General features: G+C 35.4%; 1 long non-coding RNA gene across 2 annotated transcripts in view; it reads left to right on the forward strand.

Moving 5' to 3' along the window:
* Nucleotides 1-10411, forward strand: part of LOC310894330 — a 111478-nt gene that overhangs the window by 6064 nt on the left and 95003 nt on the right. For both annotated transcript variants that reach the window (XR_014579813.1, XR_014579814.1), the window contains exon 2: nucleotides 1576-1742. This is a non-coding gene — a long non-coding RNA (uncharacterized lncRNA). The remainder of the gene's footprint in view (nucleotides 1-1575; nucleotides 1743-10411) is intronic.

Genomic DNA, 10411 nt, shown 5'->3' on the forward strand with positions numbered 1-10411 from the left:
TTACAGCCCTTGTGCCCTTCATAAAAAGGGCTTCCTGGCTCCGTATGGCTCTGGGACCAAGCTCCTGGGGCTGCCCCCAGCCCATCTACACCATAGTTATTTAGGGCGTATGTTTTGTTTCCTTTTTATCTTCGGTTTGCACAGTTCAGGATAAAGGTTTTCAAATTTTACAGTGTGTCAAGGACATGCCATTTTTTTCAAGAGTTTTAAGCAAGACATAAGGCAAGGACCTTGTAACGTAAAACATTGCATAATAAATGCCAGCAGTCAAAAGGTCAAAAGACGCTTTTGATACAACGTCAAGAAATGAGTATGGGACACTAGTTACCTGATTGTTTCCAAAAAGACACAGGTTTTAAGGCAAAATTTGAAGAACGGCATAGTTTCTTACTAAAAATCAAGCAGATTAGGAGGTGTGTTGAAAGAATGCACTTCGTTTTTTGCATAGTGCCACCAGAAGTTTGGTACTGTTCAAACCAACTAATTGATCCGTTTGTCCTTTTGGTCTGCCTGTGTATTGAGACGTATCTGAAGTACACTTTCAGGGTGGAGGAGTAATTTTGGTATCTTTTATTTATGAGTCTCCAGTATGTTTAACTGACCAGTCTTTCTTTGGTTGTACGGTTGATCACTTTGAGAAATGAAACATGGAATGAAAAGCTGTAAGGAAGTACCATACATTCATAAAGCTGAAAACATGACTCCCCAGAAACTAAGAGAAATTAAAAACAAGGATATATAGTAAGAGAGGAAAGTCAAGACTTGTTTTAACAAATACAATCCAAAGTTTCAAAGAGCCTCCTCTCTTTTCCTACCAACCTCTTCTGTGTTTTTGGCAGACAAGTGGTATGGAAAAACAGTTCGTTTAAGCTGTAGCCTCTTATGGAAGATGGCAAAAAAAAAAAAAAAAAAAAGCAAACCAAACCAAAAAAAAAAAGCATTAACTTCACATTCTTAGATAAGTCAGAAGTCCAGGAGTCTCCCTCAAGCACCATTATATGTCTTGTATGCCTCTGGAAGATAAAACATAAGCAAACTAGAAACGATCACTAGGAAGAAATTTGATCACAATGGCATTTTATTTCTTCTTATACTAATTTTCTTTAAAATAAAGGTCTGACTTTCAAGTTCACAGTTTTGTGGTGTTTTTTTTTGTTTGTTTGTTTGTTTGTTTGTTTTCCTAGATTTACATGATTTTCTCCACATGATAATTCAGTGTTTTCATTTGAATGTGGATTGTTTCAACTAGAGGCCACACTAACAGCCATGTTCTTCGTGCTGATACATTCACAGAAATTAGTAGAGCGTGATGTAGGCAAAATCTTCCACACGATTGCTTTTGGTTTTACTGATCTAGAGCATTTCTGTTATAGAGCATTTAGTGTCTTTGTGATGTTCTGTTTTTAAAACACAAGTTTGATCTCATTTCTTAGAGTAGAATATAGGTATTATAATTGTTTTCTGTGATATTAAGCTATACCACTTTCAGTTAAAGTTTACACACTTATTTGATACGTAAGTGAACAGGGCTGTGAAAATGCAACATACCCGTTTATTTTTATTTATTTTATCAAGGTTTTTTGGTCTATGCCACTTCTGCAATGAATGTAAGAGAGTTGAAAAAACAGATGTCAGCCAATCTGCGAAGTTATGTATTTGCAATGAGAGAATACAAGAAAACATATGATGCAAAAAGGAGCTTTCAGCATGAAAACCAAAAAGGAGAGTGTACACTTAAAACAGTAAGTTGAAATAAATAAAAATGAAATAATTGAAGTTAGTCATATTTGCTGCTCTTAGTCTCTTGGCTAGTAGTATTTATATATGCCCTGCAGAATAAGAACTGTGAAGGTTTCTTTAAATTGAAGAACTTCGAAACTAGATGTCAGCTCTGTGTATTGTATTCATTTGATTGTTTTCAGAGACGGGATACTAGGCTAGATAGAACTTTGCTTTGAAGTAGTATTTCTGTTCTTTGATAAAGACAATAAATACAAAGAGAAATATCCAACAACTTTGTAACTCAGGGAACCTGCACTGCCGTGCTGCTTCTTAACGCTATTGGGCCTGGAAAGCAAAAACAATTTTCTTCTGCAAGTCTGATTTTCATGTGTGACAGGAAAGCATGAAGAATTCTAAGAATAAAAGAGGTCTTCAGGAGAGAAAAACAAATAGAAAAGGAAAAAAAAATACAGAACAACTTTGTTTTGGAGATTTGATGGGCTGAATAGTTTTAAGTGAGGGAATGTGGAAATGGATGTCTGATGATAGTCTTACGCTCTTTGGGGCTACTATAAAGTATTGGAAATGAGAAAGTATCAGAAAAAGTGTTAGACAAGTTATTAGAAATCATGACAAATAAGTAAATGAGACTGACATTATGTAGAGCAAAAATAACATAAATAAGGCAGTAAGACAGAAACTGTCCAGAAGGGGCTTTAAATTAAGATAAATAGCTTGTATATGACTCAGGAGTCATTGTGGTGATAGCAAGAGATGTTACAGTGACTAACTCAAAGATACAAAAAATATTTTTTATAGCTATTTGAATGAATATAAACAGAACAATTTTCACAGCCAGAATGAAAGAGATTACAATGTTAGAGATGTGATAAGAGCCATGTCAAGAATTTTAGTAGATGGATAAAAAAGCTAAATACTTTGCAAGTGCATATTTTTCATACTTTTATATGCAGAGTAGATGTAGATAAGATCACCATTCTATAGAATTCTGTATATAGAGAAAAGATAGATTTACTGCCTTCCTTCATGTGGAAATGACTGTTACTTGAGCTCCGTCCTGTGGGAGCATCTGAGGATATAATGGGATAGTTTCATTAAAAAAAAAAAAAAAAGGAAACAAAAAAGAAGAAGAAAAAAATGCAGAAGGTGGGATTCTTATAAGCATGAGATCTATCTCGCATCTTATTGCTGGAGAGAGTTTTGAAATGACATTTGGATAATATAATTTGTGTTTAGTCAGATCTTTAAAAATATGAATCTTGCACACATTCTGCAGCCCTGTGAAGTTATGATGAAACGTGGGGCTTTTGCTGTGTAGCTCTTCTGTACAAGTTATTACCATATGCTTCATTTAATTGACATACTTATCCAGAAAACATGCTTAATTGGGACGTTTCCTGGGGCACTGATGTAAGACTATTGGTCTTACATTACTTGATACACACAACTGCTACTTAAGAGGCTCATAATGGGACAGTGGCTACTGCTTAATAGTATCTGCCCCTGGTTAGTCAGTGCTGCTTACATCTTCTCTCTGTTACAGTCTCCTGGAACTTGCCTATATAAGTAAAATTTTCCAAGCAATTAATTCCCGCAGGGTAAAATATTGTGTACTCTGGTGAAAATAGACTCATGATGGTGGTCGCAATTTTGATGATGATTACAGGGGGGAAAACCTTTTAATTTCCCTATAGTCTTGAAGGATGCTAGAGGTAATGGAGAAGTTTGGTTTTCAGCACGTCTTATGAAATTAAAAATAAAAATATAGTCATAAGTAGTGCTGGATTGCAGTTATTTCTGTGTTTCTAAGATTCATATTGTCATTTGATTAGTTAATCGCTCATTTTCAAAGGTGTGAACATATTTTCACACGTCAACCAAGACAGTGTTAACAATGAAACTATAGATAGCAATAGAGATTAATTATCTATTGCACAAGTCTCTGCACCTTGTTCTTACCAGATAAAGAGACTCTATCTGTCTGCACACAGGTGTGATTTTTTTTTTAACTCCAAACAATAGCCTTGGTCAAATGAGTTCAAATGAATATTTTCAAATGGCACATCTTCACCATGTTTGCTGTTAACATTTTTGATCTCATTTTATGAAATGTGACTTCCAGTAAAAGGCTGTGATTCTTTGCTATGCTTACCCGTGTGAAATACATTCAATGATAGGTGAGAGATGTGGGGGAGCTTTAAATGAGAATTAACATTCAGAATCAAAGAAGACATTTCCTCCTCAGCTTAAGGGAGGCATACTTTTACCAAAGCCACTGTGAAGTTCAAGGCCTTATCTGCAGTTGCTTTCTGAGATTTTCACTGACTGGAGACATCTATTCTAGAAGAGAGAGAGAGATGAAGGATGAGTTTGGATGAGTTTGTAGTTCTTTGTTTGTTTGTTTGTTTGTTTGTTTTGTAGTGTATGTTGGAACATTTTATATTTATTCACCCACAGAAAATTAAACCCATCTGTGTGTCTGGTTTCTAAATGTTTAAAGATCAGAGGTATTTACAGCAGAATATACTATTGCATGAAGATAAACCACTAGGCATGTTGAACTATTTCTATCCCGTCTGATTAATCTATAATTTTGCTTGTTCTAAAAAATGGATACTAGTAGCTTGCAGACCTCTGAACCTGCAGGCCTGTGAAGTCACACCTGAGACTCTTGGACTATCTTCACAGTACGAGCATTAGCGCTGGGTTACCTTGGCCTCTCTCTTGCTCAAAGACCTGCAGTTGGTGTGTCTCTAGGTGGCAAGCTCTCCGGTGGCACTGCCTGTTTTGAGACTCTGTGGCCTGTCTCTTATCACTTCATCAGAAATGAAACCTTTCCCTTCGTGGGGTAGTCCTTTCCACTCATGTGTTGGGGAAGTTGGAAGCATCCAGTCAGGGTGACTATTTACCATCATTTCTGTTTGTTGTCCTAGCAAGAAGTCACTGAAGGAGTATCTAGGGAGCTGGCCATCTGCTCAACTAGAAAAACGGCATCAAATAATAATTATGTTTGCCAGTCACTAGTAGATCTAATTGCCAGAGTGAAAAACAGTTTGATTCCCTTTCTTTTGCAAAGTCTGCTCACAGCAGCACAATCTTTCATTGGCTTTTGTTTCCTTAAAACGTCCTCTTTTATCTCAACAGATTCAGATATACCCCAAAGCTAAAAACCATATACCAGGTAGAGATGACTGGACCGGCATCAAGATTTTCAAATAATAGTAGTTCAGTAGTGTTAAAGGAAGGGGAAGGTCCACCACTAAAACAAGCCAGTCTCTATCTCTTTCATCATGTGATTTACCCTCTTTGCAAGAACAATTACTTTTCAGGCTATGGTCAGATTGTTTTCTTGTCTAAATACATTCATGGAAATTATAGGTCAACTCTTGTATTGGAGGTTTTATTTAGAAACTAATTTGTTACCACATTTTGGATTTCTGTCTTCTTCCTTCCTGTGCTGCATGCAGTCATAAGTTTTCTTTCTGTTCGTTATTTTCTTTAAAAAGCTACTTAGCAATTCTCTTGCTTTATACTTTCTCTCTTTTTTCTTTTTCTTTTTTTTTTTCAATTAACATAAAGACGGGCTAATTCCTGATCTTAAATGTTTCAAAGACCAGGCTAAATGTGTCTTCTAGGCTACAATAACCACTGCCTGATGTAGTCCCCTGTTTGTGAGCTCAAAGTAGAGCCATCTAACTGTCTTTTTATTGGTACTAAACGGACCATTTCCTGAACACTCCATGGACTGGTTTTGGTTTGTTTCTTCTTTTTGTGTGGCCGTGGAGAACATCTTTATGGAAACAAGCTCTAAAGTTCAAAGCTACTCTCCAATCTGTTCATCAGCGTACACATTTTGGCTACATCCTTAGTCTCAGGGGTTGTTACCAATATATAGAAGGAAACAGAGACTACTAATAGCTGGAACATGCTATGTAGTCAGTCTTGTTTGAGCACTAGCCTTGTTTGTACGAGTTCTTTTTATATAGTAAACCCTTGCTTAGAAATGCAAATCCTCTTTATTTCTGGATGATTCTCTTAAGAATTATTATCTATTTCTTCAGTTCTGGGAATGTTTGCTTCTTATGGGACATGCCAATGTAGAATGACCATTGTGCCGTGAAGTTCAAGTGTAATAGTTGCTTGGTTTGTCTTTAAGCCTCAAAAAGCTTTATAGATAGGGAAACAACAGTACAAAGAGTTTAAGCAGTTTGCCCCACATTGTGGAGGAATGTGAGTGGTAGGGTGAAGATGTGAAGATAAAGCTCCTCAATTTATAGGCCACTAAAATTGTGTGAGATCAAGCACTACTCATAGTTCAGGAAAATTAGGGCTAAATACAATCCAAGGTTCTGCATTTGGTTTAGTGTCATTGGAAATGTTAAGATCTGAGTCATCAGGGGCAGAAAACAAAGGTGGTGAAACAAAAACTTATCTACTAAACTACATAGAGAGGGATGCAGAAATAAACAAGAAAAAATGCCATAGCTGACTGTGATTCTGATAGTTTTTAAAAATCTGTCAGCACGTCTTTTTTTCAATGGATCAAACTCTGCATATTTATCTTATAGTAAATTTATAACCTTATCCGTACCCAAATTTGCAGTAGGATAGTTTTATGTAGTTATCTAGGATGTTGCATACACATACCTCCTTGCATTACTTTGTTGAGAAGCCTGTGGTTTTTTGTCTCTTTCTCAATAAAATATCAAAATCAATCTGAGATACTGTGATTTATGTTCCTTAAAACTTGTAATAATGAAATATATTCGCTACACTTGTTACAAATTCAAACTTGACACTTAAAGACTGATAAACAGGATGTGAGTAGAGGAAGATGCTTTTCCTACCATGACCGATATGATCAAAGCATGTTGCTTTTATAAAAGCTTTTCCCCTCCCTTTAGTTTTTAGGTGTTTAAGGGTGATGCAACAATAATAATGCTGAACACTTAGCGTCTTCATATTCACCAATCTGGAAAATTCAATCTGACTTGAACTTTAGCAACAGAACCTCAACTGCTACAGAACCTCAACTGACCAACACTGCTTCTGTGATTTATACTTGCTGAGATTCGGATTTTATTGCGAGTTAGTATTGGCACCATAACCTGAAGTTCAGTAAAGGGAAGAAAACTCTTATGTCCCTCTTTGTGTTCATCCATTGTTTTGGAAATCAACTCCTTAGTTGATAGCATCTTACCTATGCTGGGCAGTTAAACACATGCCTGTTTGTAAATACATGTGTCTTATTGTTGAAGGCAATTAAGTTATTCTTGTCACACATTTTTGAGCTGAGAAATAAATTCTCATTGCAGCAGCAAGCAAACGCAATTTCTATCCCCGTCTCCCTTTGTAATGCTCTTCATGTAACCAAGTATGGTTTTATAGCTGCTGTACTTTTATCTAATGACATTCATCTCAGTGTTAAGAGAGCACTGAATGCAGAGGGAGGAGATCTGATCTGAAAACTCAGCTCTCGACTTACATTTCCCCACAATATGATTCTGGTATGTTTTTAATTATCTACCTTACAGGGATACATACATTCTGAAGAAATAGAGGTTTCATGCAACTCCAGTTCTGATGGGTTACTGGTGGGGTGGCAGCAAGGGATAATTGCAGTTAATATGGCAGACTATAGTATCATCTGTAGAATTGTGAGATATATCTCTGATTGATTAATGTGACGTTGTAATACATAGAATCCAACTGAAAGCTCAAAAGGTATATCCTAGTGATTCCAGTTGGTTTTAGAAGGGCGTAAGAGCCTGACAACTTCGACATTCCAAATCATTTGCTACAAAGCATTTGATTAACCTGCTTTACAATAAACTTTCAATTTTTGTTCACTACTGAAAGATGTATAAGGATATATAATATAATGAAGCTGGATATAAAAATGGGTACTCACGGGAAAACCTTGGCACAGCTAGTAAAACTAAATTTATGAGATCTTGGAAGTGCTGGACAGTTCTGAAATTCCAGTGACAATGGTAACGATTTTAACTTTTGGCAAACTGAAACTGGCAGTTGAGTGCAAATGCTATGATTCAGGATTTTGTAGTCTATCTCTTTGTTCAATTAAATAAATGTTTAAGGTATGACCCATATTTCTTGACTTTTCCTAACAAGCTGCAATTTAGGATTATAGATTTTGCATAAGTAGTTCTATTATTTACCTATAATTCTGCATTAGTATGATCATTGTGCATTACTAATGTATTTATTTGTTAGCATCAGGAATTGGGATCTGTTCCTTCAGGCATTATCTTCATATCTATTCCAAAAGTCTCATAGTATAAACAACTGGAAAGATGTAACAAGCAGAGTTAAGTAAGTGGCAAAGAGAGCAAGAAAATATTACAAATGCCATATCTGGTATGAACAAATCTACTGCATATCTGTTAACATTATACATATGTAATAAGCGTGGAATGCAGTGTATGTATTCTATATATAGGAATGTAATTCTATTTTCTACCTATCCCATAGAATTAGGAAAGAAGCATAGCAGCAAAGAAGACATGATTGAACAGTGATGTGTCAATGAAAGTGTAACTAAGGTTTAGCTTTCTGTCATGTTTTTACATAACCAGGGCTAAGTGTTAATCAGCTCAGAAGAACTGGGATTTTTGGTTGGACTATTCCAAACTGATTGTTTCTTGGCAGTTTTTTTACCCCACTTTTTATAACACCCTTTATTAAATTTCAGTGACTAATTCACATTTTAGATAAAAGAATATTTAGTGCTCTAACCTTTCAATAAGGCTCAGAAAGCTAATCATAACATCTCTGAGATTTCCCAGAAGTTCTACAGCAAAATATGGGAGAGCAAATTTCCTATTTCTAGTAAATTAAAAGCTTGAAACAAACAGAAAACGATTCCTTTAAAAATTAAAAATTATGTAAAATAACATAGAGAAATAGAAAAGCATTTAAAAAAAATTAAAACACCCATCCTCGCAATCCTTCTGTTTTACTTTGAATGGGAATTTGGAACTGTGACTAAATCCCCTTCAGAGGATAAATCAATTTCTTCCCAAGCATTGTGTTCTATGACACAAACACGTAAATCTCCCTCAGTATCATAATTTGTATTCAGTTAAGTACAAGAAGTTGATTGCAGAGTGTGATGAATCAATTCCCATGCTGGGATAAGCTGTAGAAAGAGGAAGCTAAAGTTTGAATTTCATCATTGTCTGATATGGAACAGCAGATTAGGAGTAACAGCAAGATTTTAACCCCCGTGTTCTAAAAAAAAATATTGTAATTTCAGAATAACTTTTTTTCACTTGGCTATGCTGCATATTTTTGGTAGCAATTATAGAAATAAAGGTTTTGCTTGTTTTGAGGGTTCTCACCCCCTGTTTAGAAAAGATGTCAAGACTTGGAAATTTGCATAGCTTGGTATTTGTTTCCTCAGCTAGAAATTATAGCAAAATGGAGACAGCCAAGTTATCTGGAGAAATCATAGCACTTTTGGAAAATCACATTTTAAAAAAAATTATCTTTTTAACGAGGTTCTCATACATCTTTTCTACCACTGCTATTTCATGGATAAAAATAATTCTTTTCTATTGCATCTGTGACAGCTTGGCCCTTTGTAATGTGTAAGGATCACTTTTTGCCAATTTTAGCAGGAGAAGAAGCAGTATGCTGTAAAACTTGATCTAACACCTCTTGCAAATGGTATTCTTGTTATGGTTCCAGTTTCAAACCCATTGGTATGCCAGTTATGCTGTTGACCAGTATCCACTAGTTCCGAAATATCATTCACTTTCTACCACGGTTCATCTTCATTTTGTCATATTAGTTGTCTTTGATGCCACCCTTTGTTGTCCATGAAAGTTTTTGTTTACATTTTTAAACGTGCAGATTTGGTTGGTGAATGGCACCTCATCTGTACTGAAAAATGTATGAATGCACATCAGGTGTGTGGGTGAACTGGAGTTTGTGCAAATGCACTTTTACAGTCCCTTCATGTTCATCTGCCTTCTTGCTTAGCCATGTACACGTTAACTTGCTTTTTATCATAAAAATTAATCCCCAACCTAGAATGTCAAAAGTCATTAAAAAGACTGCATATGCATGGGAGCTACCATTTGAAAGTATTTATAATGCATTTGCATCTTTATGTCAGTGATGCTGGTTACTAATATTGTAATGGAAAGTAAATAAGTAATTTTGTCATTCAGTTCTTGTACTCCTTGAATTGACTAGAAATAAGATGGGATCATCAAAAAATTCAGAGAAAATTTGGATTTACTTTTTTTATTTATTTTTACCTTGTACTATGGTTTACGCAAGCAGGAATACATGTTAATTAAAAAAAAATAAGTATTTTGCTTTACCTTTAAGCTTCTAGAATAGCGTGATGCTCAAGAATGTCTCACTGATCTCGGCTGTAGATTTCATTGTGGAAGACAAAGCTGCTGGGACCATCCTACATAATTGCAAGCAAAGGACCTCCAGGAAGGTGTAACCAATTGTGATAGCAGTTTAAGCCATGTTCTTACCATGTCTTCAACAAAAATAGAAATATTAAGGATTGTTCGAAAGATATTGTTACTTACTTAGCTTTTTATAATTAAACATATATATTTTGAATAGTTTAGCATTAAACCTTAAATGACTGTTCAGGTAATGATTAAGATGTCCATCTACTGAA

The sequence above is a fragment of the Anser anser genome, assembly GCF_964211835.1.
Source record: "Anser anser genome assembly, chromosome: 2".
Taxonomy (NCBI): Eukaryota; Metazoa; Chordata; class Aves; order Anseriformes; family Anatidae; genus Anser; species Anser anser.